Genomic DNA, 13,578 nt, shown 5'->3' with positions numbered 1-13,578 from the left:
ACTCGTCCTTCTCCCCTCTATGTCGATGACACTCAAGATATAGGATGTGAATGACAGACAGGGCGACGTTGCTGCTGTTTGCTCCCCTCCCCAGACAAAACAGGTGTATTATTCTTTTATCTTTCTCGTCACCCCTCGCTTCTTCTTCTTCTCTTTTTCCTGCTTTAAACCTGGAGTGTCCATCTGTGTTTAAGACACGTTACATGTGGCTTCGTGGAATTTACAGTGTGGCTCCCGCAGTAACTCCATTTCACGTCCTGGTCTCCTGAGACCCACGGAAATGTCAAGCTGCAAGGCTTTGAAAGAGAGACGAGGAGGAGAGAGGAATGGGGATGGAGGAGCGGGGGAGAGGAGAGAGACATAAAGGGAGAGGAGTGAAATCTGCTGGAAACAAACACTTATGAGCATTTTATGCTTGAGCAGCTGGGTGCAATTGTGAGCGCTGCGCGTGTGAGCGGTGTGCGTGTGAGCGGTGCGCGTGTGAGCGGTGCGCGTGTGAGCGGTGCGCGTGTGAGCGGTGCGCGTGTGAGCGGTGCGCGTTGCGCGTGTGAGCGCTGCGCGTGTGGGTTGAGGTGCATCATGGGTGGAATACAGCAGATCAAGGGCAGGGGGGAGGACGGGGGGACCTGGTGACAGGAGAGTGTGTTCACCGTGTCACCGACAGTGTCACTGCCCACACACACACTCATGACAAGCTGCCACTCTCTCAGAGAACATGTGTTGATAAGGTCCAGAAAAGTAGTTAGCATTATATTTCTGAAGGTGCCATATTATTACGTGATGTTATGGTACTTAGCATTAGCAAGATGAGAGTAAGTGTAGGCCACATCCAAAACAGTAGTAGTGCAGCATTCATCTTACTCCATAGTGCTAGAATACTGCTAGGACTGCTGTAGGTTAGAGCCAGTGATTAGAGCCAGGGTTAACCTCTCTTTATAAATAAGACCCAGCCAGCCAGTGCAGGTCAGGATCAATGGCCACTTCACAACTCATTTCCTTTTATGCCTCCTAAACCGCCTTGCTCCGCTCCCTACGACCGGGAAATAAATAGTGCTCGATCCATAGTCCTGGATCCGTAAAGCCCCCGGCTATTGCTACAGCTCAATGCCCAACAATAATTTATTTGCAGATGGCTTTTTTTCGTCTCTCTAAGAATGCATGGCAGATTTTTCACCCCTTAACAATAATTGTATTGAAACAGGCATTCTGTCATTGTTTGTTGCCCACTCCCCTGTCATTGACTAACAATAGACTAGCAGGTCGTTAATACGGCGAGGTGGAGTGGCCAGTCACTGAAGGTGCATACATAATGCCTGGGTTCGTGATGTAGAGTATGCTGGGGGGAAGGAAGTTTAAAAAAAAAAAAAAAAACGTCCTTAAAGATGCAGTTGTAGAGAGTAATGCATTGCCGCTTGCCTCACACAAGCGATTCCCCAAAGCAAGTGGCTTAGACGTTTGATAGCCTGCGACACCGCTATCCATTTAACAGAGCTTAAAAATAACACATATGCATATGCCCTACGTCTTAAGCTGACAACCAAGAGGCAGGATTTGCTAGAAGGCAGCTTTGGAGCGTTGTGAATTTAACAAGCATGTCTGGTATTACAGTTTCTCTCCGCTTTGGCCATGAATAGTCACAAATCAGCCTCCGAAACGCCTTCCTTGCAGTTGTTGTTTTTCCTTCCCTCCTGGAACAAATATTAAAATTATCCAAATCTTGTTAAAGGGGATGGCTAGAAGTAGGCAGCTCCAGTGTCCGCGGTCCTTAGCCCTTTTCTTAACCCCAACAGTTTCCACAATCCGTTGACCAAACACCAGATGTCAGCTAGCAGTCTCTGCTTCTTATGTACGAACACTATCAGGTGACTCCAAACAGAATCTTCCTCCTGAATATGTGAATGGTCTGTTCCCCCCTGAAAGCTGTGGCTGGAAGCCTGCTAAGGGAAGGGATGCTCATCATCCACCCACAGCCTCCCAACCAACGCTGTATACATATGTAGTAGGGGCCTTTTTCCTCTCTCAGCCGGCTGCTCTTCTCCTCTTCAGGGCTTTTCGAACAAAACCAGTAAATAAGCCCCTGCCTCACCTCGACCAAATACCCAAGAGGCTTTTCAAACAGACATACATGTCACTTAGCTCTGGCTTTACGGTCTGCCTTTCTCACTAGCGGGCTTTCGTTTGAAGCGCCCCTTGTTGGTCCAGAGGCCTTAGCCGCTGACGTTCCCCTTCCATTTCCTCTCTTGTCATTCTGGCCCAGACGTCTTCATCACTTCGTCAGCCATTCTGGGTGTCTCTCTCGTCTCCTCTCGTCTGGTCTCGCCCCAGTTTAAGGGAGGCCATATGGAGGTAAGAGTAGAAGACCCACAGCAAAGGACCCCAGCCTTGCAGACCAGCCAGACCCTCTAAATGAAGCTGTTCTCTGTTCCCCATCCCCAGCAGCCTGCCAGTCCTCATCAAGGCCCTAACCACTGGTTATTTACCCGCACTGGGACAACTTAACTGGGGTTGAATTGATCAGTGAGAGCAGTGGGAAGCTGCTTCGTTGTTTCAGCCTGATAAGGGAAGGCTATGAGCATATGCAGAACATGCTTTGTGGTATGCGTAGCAGCGTTTCAAGCTCGAGTAGACACTAAGCTGATATTGGGTTTCACGCTTGAGTCTTTGTGCACGAGGCACCAATGAAAATGGGACGATTTGATTGTTTCTGCATATGCATTTATCAGAAGTTTACATGATAAATATACATTAGCTGAGTGACTTGGCCATGCGTGGGATTGTTTCAGTGATATTGCTGCTTTATGCGTTCACTTTCACCTGTTTGGACTTCATCATCCAATTCCCTATGAAAATGATAATCGTAATTTGCACAAATGTCACATTTTTGTACCCCAAACGAGTTTCTGTCGTTTGTCAGCCATGGGCTTTTGTCAATGTTGTTAGAGTGCAGAAATATTGCTTCTTTGGTACAAGTTTTTATCATCCGCATAATTTCACAGTTGATTTCCTATATTTCAGACTTCAACATCGCAGTGTGTTTATCACTTTCTGTACGAACTTTAACTACATTATAGGTTCAACAGCATCAAAGATATACAATGCATGATCATCTGAACAATGTTGAGGATTGAGACTCTTACAGTATGAAATCATCCCCCTTCCCCCTTTTCTATATTTCTATGCAGTAGCTCCTTCCTTCGCGATAAATTATCTGTCATTTCTTTTTGATGTAGATTCAAGTCAGAGGTTTTTTTAATAACCAGTGTAATTGTGCCGGCCTTGTGTGGAGTGCTGTGGAGGGAGTGATCATGCTTTTGGCACATTTATCAAAGCCTTAAAAAAAAAAAAAATACAAAATGCAAAAAGCCCCCGCTTCTCACATGGACACACTAAGTGAGCGACACAGTGATACATTTTCTTGTTAGGAGAAATTACATCCACTGACTTGAGTTACTTCAGCATGAAATTGAAAAAGAAGCATTTCTCCTGAATTTCCATTCTTGATTCAATGAAAGATGTAGATTAGACCCTTTGGAAAGGGGAGGAAAAGAATGAAACTAAAGAAGTATGACTTTTTTCACGCTAGGAGGTTATTCTTATAAGCGTGTTATGGGATGCCGGTGAAAAAGGGGTTTTGTTTATGGGAGCAGGGGTATCGTCAGCCAGGTAGTGGTCTGAAACAAATATATTTCACAGTTTTTTTCCACCAGTGTGTGTGTGTGTGTTTGCGTACGCGCATGTGTGTGTTTGTGACTGCTTGTGTCTAGGCCTGTAGATGTGTTCACTGGTGTGTGTGTACGTCTTTATCAATGGGGCTTGTGCTCCTCTCATCTCCCACCTTAACCAGGCACAACTCTCTAGACGGAGCAGTGTGATGCTAGTGCTTCCAGAGCCATAGCTCCTCTCCTCCTCTCTCCCTCCCAGCCTTCCTCCACTTCTCAGCCTCCATCCACCGCGGGCAGGCAGGCAGGCAAGACACTGATTGATAGACGCGGCGTGTCAGAGAGGAGAAGATAACTGTATCTATCGCAGCTCACTTAAAGGTCAGACACACGGAGTAATTGGAATATGCACAAGACAACTGGATGAGATAGAGTGGTGGGGATGGTACGTGAAGAGAGGGTGGTGTTGAAAGCGTAACTCCATAAGCAGGGAAACAGTTGACGGAGATGCATTGGCCCTCCACGGCTAGATGTAGTGGCCATTAACTTCAGTGATCTTTGGTGGAACCGGGCGTTCATTGAGATTGGGCCCCGGAGATCCATCACTCTGGCATCTCGGATGGGCCGGAGGCTCTTCCCATAGAGGCTAATGACAACACAGGACCCAGGTAATCGAACAGAAAACAACCACTTTCTGGCCATCTACAGTAGGTGAAGGTGTGCTGAGCCAATCAGTGCACAGTGTTGTCTTACTAATTCTTTCCTTGTTGTTTGTGCAGCCATTGTTGGTGAATTGGCTACAAACATGAGAAACAGCCTAGCCCAATACAACTGCTGTGTGCGCTCTATATTCCAGCCCATACACAGTACTAGCCTAGCTCCACACTCAGCCCAATGGCTATTGGGTTAGTCATGCAGTCATTAAGGTTAAGTCATTTACAGCTAAGGTCAGAGTTGCATTTAATCGACCCTGGAGGTAACACTTACCACACAACCTGAGCCCCAGCCAGGTCCAGACTCACTCTATTGACCTGCAGCATAAGAGCCTCCGAGGGGGTGTGATCAACTGGCTACAGCAAAGCACACTGGAGCTGATTATCCCCGTTGTCTCAAAGCTCAATTTCTGTGGAAGGGAAGAGGCAAGGTTTCAATCTACTTAATGCCAACGAAAGATGCTCTTGTCATTCATGGACAGTATATGATTCCTGGTTAAGTCCACTTTGGTTGATACTTAATGATAAGCAATAGGGGTGCGTCAATGTGATTTGGTAATGATGGGTGTTAATGGGGGGGATTAAACCTGCAAACAAGCTCAAGGATAGTTAGTTAATAAAACATTCAGATATGGGCCCAGGCTTGTTTTTGGCACTGGTAATAATGAGTTGGATGTGGTGAAGCTTTACTCTCATATTTTCATTTCAGTTAGATTTTGTTTACAGTCTTATTATGACTCAAGGTTTTTGGCAGTGTAGTGTGTGTGTGTGTGTGTGTGGTTGTGTGTGTGGTTGTGTGTGTGTGTGCGTGCGCGTATGCGTGTCCGCATGTGTGTGTCTGTGTCTGTGTGTGCATGCATGTCTGTGTGTGTGTGTGTGTGTGTTTATCATTTTAGGCATGTGTATTCTTATTGACATCCTGCACAAACACATCATCTTCCGTCGATGCCGTCGAAAGGTTCCCTGCACTCCTGTGCCGTAGTCAGAACGCTCGTAGCCTCCGGCCGTCCACTTTGGTGTGGGAGCCACTTAGTAACTCCCCGTCATTAAAGACAGACACAAACAGAACACTGATGGAGGAAAACAACTTCATTCTGTCTTCCCCTAGCGCTCAGAAACACACGTTTTAGCTACAATCCACATGCTTTCCAAGCATTGCTGTTTCCACTGGCCGGCCCTGCTCTAAATGAACTGTAGATGCTTTTAATGCAACGTTTCATAGTAGGTATTCTTCCAACTGTGTGATGTTCAGCCATCTGGAACTGTGGAAAGGAGATGGATCATAATCACTTGAAGGGGGAATCAAGTGAATCAAGTGTGTGGCTGAACCATTAAGAAGTGGTAGGGTGCAGACAAACACAGGCATGCACATACACACACACCCCAACACATATACTGTATACCAAGGGGGGGGCAAAGTACAGTTTGCAAGACATAAAAAAATATATATATATTAAAAATTTCCCCCAATTTCTAGGTATCCAATTGGTAGTTACAGTCTTGTCCCATCGCAAAGGTCGAGAGCCGTGGTCGAGAGGCAAAGGTCGAGAGCCGTGCGTCCTCTGAAACACGACCCAGCCAAGCCGCACTGCATCTTGAGACAATGCTCGCTTAACCCGGAAGCCATACGCACCAATGTGTCAGAGGAAACACCATACACCTGGTGACCGTGTCTGCGTGCGCTAGACCTATCGGCTGCCTTCGATACTGTGAACCATCAGATCCTCCTCTCCACCCTCTCCGAGTTGGGCATCTCCGGCGCGGCCCACGCTTGGATTGCGTCCTACCTGACAGGTCGCTCCTACCAGGTGGCGTGGCGAGAATCTGTCTCCTCACCACGCGCTCTCACCACTGGCGTCCCCCAGGGCTCTGTTCTAGGCCCTCTCCTATTCTCGCTATACACCAAGTTACTTGGCTCTGTCATAACCTCACATGGTCTCTCCTATCATTGCTATGCAGACGACACACAATTAATCTTCTCCTTTCCCCCTTCTGATGACCAGGTGGCGAATCGCATCTCTGCATGTCTGGCAGACATATCAGTGTGGATGACGGATCACCACCTCAAGCTGAACCTCGGCAAGACGGAGCTGCTCTTCCTCCCGGGAAGGACTGCCCATTCCATGATCTCGCCATCACGGTTGACAACTCCATTGTGTCCTCCTCCCAGAGCGCTAAGAACCTTGGCGTGATCCTGGACAACACCCTGTCGTTCTCAACTAACATCAAGGCAGTGGCCCGTTCTTGTAGGTTCATGCTCTACAACATCCGCAGAGTACGACCCTGCCTCACACAGGAAGCGGCGCAGGTCCTAATCCAGGCACTTGTCATCTCCCGTCTGGATTACTGCAACTCGCTGTTGGCTGGGCTCCCTGCCTGTGCCATTAAACCCTACAACTCATCCAGAACGCCGCAGCCCGTCTGGTGTTCAACCTTCCCAAGTTCTCTCACGTCACCCCGCTCCTCCGCTCTCTCCACTGGCTTCCAGTTGAAGCTCGCATCCGCTACAAGACCATGGTGCTTGCCTACGGAGCTGTGAGGGGAACGGCACCTCAGTACCTCCAGGCTCTGATCAGGCCCTACACCCAAACAAGGGCACTGCGTTCATCCACCTCTGGCCTGCTCGCCTCCCTACCACTGAGGAAGTACAGTTCCTGCGCAGCCCAGTCAAAACTGTTCGCTGCTCTGGCCCCCCAATGGTGGAACAAACTCCCTCACGACGCCAGGACAGCGGAGTCAATCACCACCTTCCGGAGACACCTGAAACCCCACCTCTTTCAGGAATACCTAGGATAGGATAAAGTAATCCTTCTCACCCCCCTTAAAAGATTTAGATGCACTATTGTAAAGTGGCTGTTCCACTGGATGTCTTAAGGTGAACGCACCAATTTGTAAGTCGCTCTGGATAAGAGCGTCTGCTAAATGACTTAAATGTAAATGTAGAGCTCGATGGGACAAGGAAATCTCGGCCTGCCAAACCCTCTCCTAACCCGGACGACGCTGGGCCAATTGTGCGCCACCTCATGGGTCACGGCCAGCTGTGACACAGCCTGGGATTGAACCCGGGTCTGTAGTGAAGCTTCAAGCAATGGGATGGAGTGTCTTAGACCGCTGTGATTTTAATTGATTTTAACAAACAATTTGTCCCCCCAAAAATGCAGCCCTCCGTTGAATTTCAAAATGTCAAAATCCCGATGTGACCCTCAAGCCAAAAAGTTTGCCCACCCCTGCTGTGTACACACACACTAGGCATGCACGTACGCACGTACACGTACACTCACACATACACTCTCTCTCCACACACCTCCCTCAGTTGTAAGTGAAAGGCAGTCTCTTCTCTTTTTCATAGTAGATTGCGGTAGCTTTCAGTTGTTCAGCTGTAAAGGACTTCCCTAAGACGAGCAGATAAAAGAGCTGTCAATGGCCCGTGAGTCACCTTATCTAAACCCAGTGATATATACTGCAGAAGAAAGTGAAGGCTTTACTAGAACCACCAGAAGAGAAGCGGGATAAATATAATTTCATAAGGGAAGAAACAGGGAAGAGATGCATCGAGACGATGTCAGGTGGTTCTCTGACTCGCTCCCAGCAGTGTGTTTTATGTGGTGTATAAGTTCACCTCACAGGTTGCTGGCAAACTGTAAACTATTATGCGCGCTCCATAGACACGATTTCCTTGTATTTGCACAGAATATCCATGACAGGAGGTGGGAAGTGTATGAATGTTTGTGGTTGCAGTGAACGATGGCAGGCTCGCTTTGTTTGGTGTGTTATTGCTGGCACCGTTTCTCTCTCCGCCAGGGCGGATGGATAGAATAGAATACTCTCTCTCTCTCTCTCTCTCTCTCTCTCTCTCTCTCTCTCTCCACTGATGGGCTGAGTAGACCCATGTTTTGTCTCTCTCCCGAGCTGGAAAAATAAGTGTGAGGTTGCACAATGGAGCAGGATTCCATATTTTCTACCCCCCCCCCCTCCCTTCCCCTATAAGTGCACAGCTTCCTGGGGTAGCAATGACTGAATTCATCTTCCAATTCACTGGGGAGGGCTGAGCTATGCCGGCTCTGTTTACAGTGGCAGAAAGTTAATATAAATTTTCATCAGAGGGGGAAGTTTACACATATGATTCTATTTGTCCTTCGTTATTAGCACCTGAGTCTGGGGCTGGGGAAGCATAATTGTCTACAGACACAGGCCAAATAGATGCAAGGGGAAGGCAAATAAGCACACCCCAAAATCATTTCCATTGTTTGTGTGTTACAATCCCTCGCCCTGGGATTCTTAATCTAGAGGATCAATAAACAAGGAGAGAGAGGGAGGAGGAGAGAGAGGGAGGAGGAGAGAGAGGGAGGAGGAGAGAGAAAGAAGGGAAGAAAGAAAGAAGAAAGAAATTGAAGGAATTCTTATAGAGAGAATTACTGAGTGAGAAATAGAGGGGGGATAAAGATAGAGAGGGAGGGGGAGGAAGAAACAGACAGAACGAGAGAGAGAAACGGACGTAGAAAGAGAGAGACTTTTGCTCTGTTAGTAGTGAGTCGTGGCACCAGACGGAGGAAGCAGAGCAGAGCAGCACACAGAAGCCCATTGTTCTGCTGGTTAGCTCGCCTCTCCGTCCTGTGGCTGAAGCAGATTCTCGACGGACTGCTCCCTCGCTCTCTTGCTCCTTCCACCTTTGCAGACTCTGTTGATTTATTGACTCATACATAAAAACGCTCATTACTCCCACATCCTCTCCCCCACCTCTACTGCTCAGGTGTTTGTGTGTGTGTGTGTGTGTGTGTGTGTGTGCGCGTGCTTGCGTGTGTGTGTGCGCGCGTGTGTGTGCACGCGCGTGCGTGTGTCCCTCTCTCCACAACAACCGTAGAAAAACACTATCCTCTGATTCCACAACAAGCAGTTTTTTCCCCTCCAAGTATGAGACAATGGCATGATTTATTTGTGTGAACTCTCTCTCCCCTCCCTCCGATGCTGATCCACCAACTCACTGACTTTTGTTTACCTCTTGTTTGTTGGGCCTTAGTCAAGCTCTCCCGCTCCACGCATCTGTGTCTTCCGACTCTGCTACAGTTTGTTCCTGTAACTCCAGTCTGAAAGGTGTCGTTATTTTCCCGTAATGGTTTCTATTCTGAGGAGCCAGTCAAGCAGAGTGCAGGCGAATCCCCCTGTATTGTGTTGGAATGGGCTTTGTGGAGCTGGGGGTGATAAGGGAACCACTGCCAGGTATTGTTGAAGCCACTGGTGCATTACTGTTCTGGGTGACCTTTTATGAAAGGGATACAAATCTTTCTACTCCTGCTAGTAAGTCACTTCAGTTAGGGCAATCAATACGAGGATACACTAGACAACCAGACAGAGGCTTCGGTCCTGTGTCAGACTAATTGGACGATTTTGTGTACAGAATATACAACACACTTTGTATGCAGATGTCATTCATGCGTCTGTTTTCCTGTTTGATCCAGTGAAAGACTTCAACAGGATTCCAATTCCATCGTTTCGACGGCACCAGGTCACACTTTGCTTGTTTTCATGAAAGTCCATCCACTTCTGCATTCATGAACTGTGTAGAATGTTTTTATCCCCCTCTTCATCCCGCCAGCCCCTCCCAGGAAGCCTTAGCCTCTGTTCTATCCTGAATCCACTTACATAACGCAATGTGGTGTCAATATTTTGCTGCGTAGTGTCAGGCCCTCCTATGCTATCTACTGCAGCCGTACCGCCAGCAAGGCCACAATCCAATCAGCCCCTGTTTGTTTGTTCAGCTTAAACTGTTTGTGCCTTGTTTTCCACGGCATGCGACTCCCCTCTCTCCCCTGGCTTGAAAAAGTGTTGCACTCGTCTCTTTTTGGCCTCCCCCTCTGTCTGTTGTCTAGCTGTGTTTCCCGGTAGCAGTGAAGGGAGGGTAAGTGGAGATAAGCCCAGGGTCTGGTGTCTAGTAGGACATGTCTGCTTGGAGATGTTCTGGATGACAGAGTCTTGTTGAACAGCAGCCCTCTGCTCTGCACAGAGGATGGGGACTACTGTTACGCACACACACACACACACACACACACACACACACACACACACACACACAGTAAGGAAGTAGCATCATACAGGTACTCTACATTCTTTAATGACTAGAACGTCCACCACCTGTGCAGTTCAGGAAGTGACATCCCCAATCCAAATACAATGTCACGGTTCCTTTTGATATACCGTAATTCTGATTTCAGGGTGCATTTCATACAGTCACTAGTATACGTATTGGAACGAGTGGCATTCCTTCAGATGACTTATTTCTCCCTGGCCTAAGACAAAACACAGTCACCATAAGCAATCTGTAGATTTGTAATGGTGTGGCCAGTCATGACGAGCCGCTAATGTATTTCATGCTTGTTTAAGATGTTGGAATGCCCCCCCCCCCACAAAGGTGCATTGTGATGTGTTCCTTATTACCTCTCTGCATTAAGTCTAAACACAGGCTGTGGACTGAGGGGGGGGGATATGGCTGACATGTGTTTCTTTAGGCTGTCTCTCTCCTCTTTGCAGTGATCTCTGCACGCCTATTCATGTAGCAGGGGGGAGTGCCTGTGTAAACATTCTAGTTTCTCCCTCCGTTTCGCATAATAGTTGCCTGAATTCATTTCTCCTGACCTGGCTATCTGAAACCAATTACACCACATCCATTTGGGCTGAATCTTATTTTCCTAAGGATCAGTCGGTGGAGCCGTAGCCTTTTCTGTGTGTGTCTGTGTGTGTGTGTGTGTGTGTGTGTGTGTGTGTCTGTCTGTCTGTCTGTCTCTGTGTGTGTGTGTGTGTGTGTGTGTGTGTGTGTGTGTGTGTGTGTCTCAGTATGTGTGTGTGTGTGTCTCAGTATGTGTGTGTGTGTGTGTGTGTGTGTCTCAGTATGTGTGTGTGTGTGTCTCTGTATGTGTGTGTGTTTATTTTTTTTGTCTTCTATCCCCAGCGATGGATATCAACATCAAATATGCCGTTCTGAGTGCCTTGTTATTTATGTTAGAGCCAGAGCTCTTTCGCAGGCCCCTTACAGCCGTCTCAAGAATGCGCGACATTGTTCTGTTTATACAGTGTGTGCATTAACGGACAGGAGATGTCATTGTCCGTGCATAGCAACCCAGGTTAAATAGGAGGACAGCTCTGTATGTTTTGTCTGTGCGCCGTCGCGAGTCTTCAGCAAAAACTTTTGATGACTTTTCTTGGCATGCCTGCTTTGTATAGTCAGGCGGAGAAGAGAAGAGAAGAGAGGAGAGGGGGGAGAGAGCTCTGTGTGTGTGGAGTTAGGCCAAGTCTATATGGATGGTGAAAACGGATGGCTGCTTTCCCCCAGTAACGACTGAATATTCAGAAATACTGACAGTAGGAGAAACGTAACCTCGGCTACGCCGATTACTTTCCTGTCAGTTTTAAGGCCTCGCAAACTCCCGCGCTGCTTCCCGAAAGCGGGGCTGTGTTGACGCGGAGTGCGTGAGAAAAGTACAATTCTAGATTGTGACCAGAGTTCTCCTCTAATAAGCTTGAATCGAGTTGAGCTGGTACACTCCCAGTCGCAACGCCGTCAGGGCCGATATCGGAAGCACCATTAAAATGGCTCATTCCCTGTCCTGTTCTCCTCCTCTTCACCTCTGACCCTTGTCTTGTATTGAGTGACTTTCTTGTCTCTGTTTTTCTACAGTTCAGCAGAAAACAGTCCGTGTTGATTCCAAGGACAGAGAAGCATTTCCTCCTGTTGATTCACACTGCAGAGGGCAAACCAACCCCAGCCACTCGGTAGTGGTTCTGTTTGGTACTGTATTGTGAATCAGGCATCAGTGCTGGACTTGGGTCTCAGAAAGGAGCCCAATGTCACTGTCAAATGTAGATTCGTTGGAGCCACATTTTAGTACTACACTGATTTCTTGGAAGTCTCGAAGCCGGGGAAAGTTGTTTATTGTTCACATTTGCTCCGTCACACAAATGCGAACATCATTTAAAATCGGAAACCAAATCTGAATTTCTCCTTCATTCTAAAAGCCCAAGCAAAGCGTAGAAAGACCGACAAACAGTGACAGAGGTAGTACTGCCAACCCTGGTAGATGTTGGTGATTTTTTTTCTGTCTCTGAGTTTCTTGTGAAGTAAAAGGCCATGGCTCATCACACTGGTGGGTTTCAGCTGAGGCTGAGGCTGAATCTGAGGCTCGTCCTTCTGAGGTAGACGGATCAATGCAAGTTAGAACCCAGCGCCACTGCATTGTGTTTGTTTACCTTGGTTCAGCGCGTCTGGCTCCTGTGAGCCTCCAGCAGACAGACTGGCAGCCCCAGCCCTCCCAGTCCCAGCCCCCTTGCTCTGTCTTTTCATAATTGATCAGGGGGATGGCTGCCGTCCCAGAGGGTTAAGACGTGGCAACCCTTGCTCCCTCTCTCTTTCTGTCTCTCTGGCTCTTCCCTCTCTCTTTCTCTCTCTCTCTCTCTCTCTCTCTCTCTCTCTCTCTCTCTCTCTCTCTCTCTCTCTGTCTCTCTCTCTCTCTCTCTCTCTCCATCTCACTCTTGTCCCTCTCTCTCTCTCGTCTCTCTCTCTCTCTCTCTCTCTCTCTCTCTCTGTCTCTCTCTCTCTCTCTCCCTCTCTCTCTCTCGTCTGTCTCTCTCTCTCTCCATCTCACTCTTGTCCCTCTCTCTCTCTCTCGTCTGTCTCTCTCCCTCTCTCTTCTCTCCCCTGTTTGCTCAGCATCTCAATGTACTAGTTCAAACATTGTTCACACCAGCTGGCAGTGCAGTGCCATATGCACATCCTGTCAAAGCAGCTGTTGTCATGGATACTGGCAAGCACCAGGAAAATAAAACAAGTCCCCATGATTCTCAGGGAGGAAGAAGTGTCACTCTCCATCTGAAGGAGATTTGTTTTTTCCCTTCTTCTTCTTCTTCTTCTTCTCCTTCACTCAAAAATAAACACCTGTGAAGGTGTTGTGTTGTTTTTGTGTTTTTAACGGTATGCTTCTGTTTTACTTTTGGAAGGATATTTATTCTACAGTATGCTGCTGCCATCTGCTCTCAATGGCCTTTCTGGCATATTGACTTTCGTCAGATGTAGCCTTGAAGCAGTGGAGGAGTAGGTAGCCATCATACCATATGAGTTTTGTACTTGTCAGACATACAACCGAGGCCCATGTAGTGTACTGTATCTTCTCATCGCACCCTGAAAGTGTCTGGGAAATCAAGCCTGTCTATAAATCTAT

General features: G+C 47.8%; 1 protein-coding gene across 8 annotated transcripts in view; it reads left to right on the top strand.

The window, feature by feature from the left end:
• Positions 1-13,578, top strand: part of LOC115133194 (forkhead box protein P2-like) — a 116,545-nt gene that overhangs the window by 55,142 nt on the left and 47,825 nt on the right. The gene's annotated exons all lie outside the window — the stretch shown is intronic.

The sequence above is a fragment of the Oncorhynchus nerka genome, linkage group LG8 (genome assembly GCF_034236695.1).
Source record: "Oncorhynchus nerka isolate Pitt River linkage group LG8, Oner_Uvic_2.0, whole genome shotgun sequence".
NCBI lineage: Eukaryota > Metazoa > Chordata > Actinopteri > Salmoniformes > Salmonidae > Oncorhynchus > Oncorhynchus nerka.
Note: the sequence above shows the minus strand (reverse complement) of the source record. Positions and strands in the feature narration are given on the sequence as shown.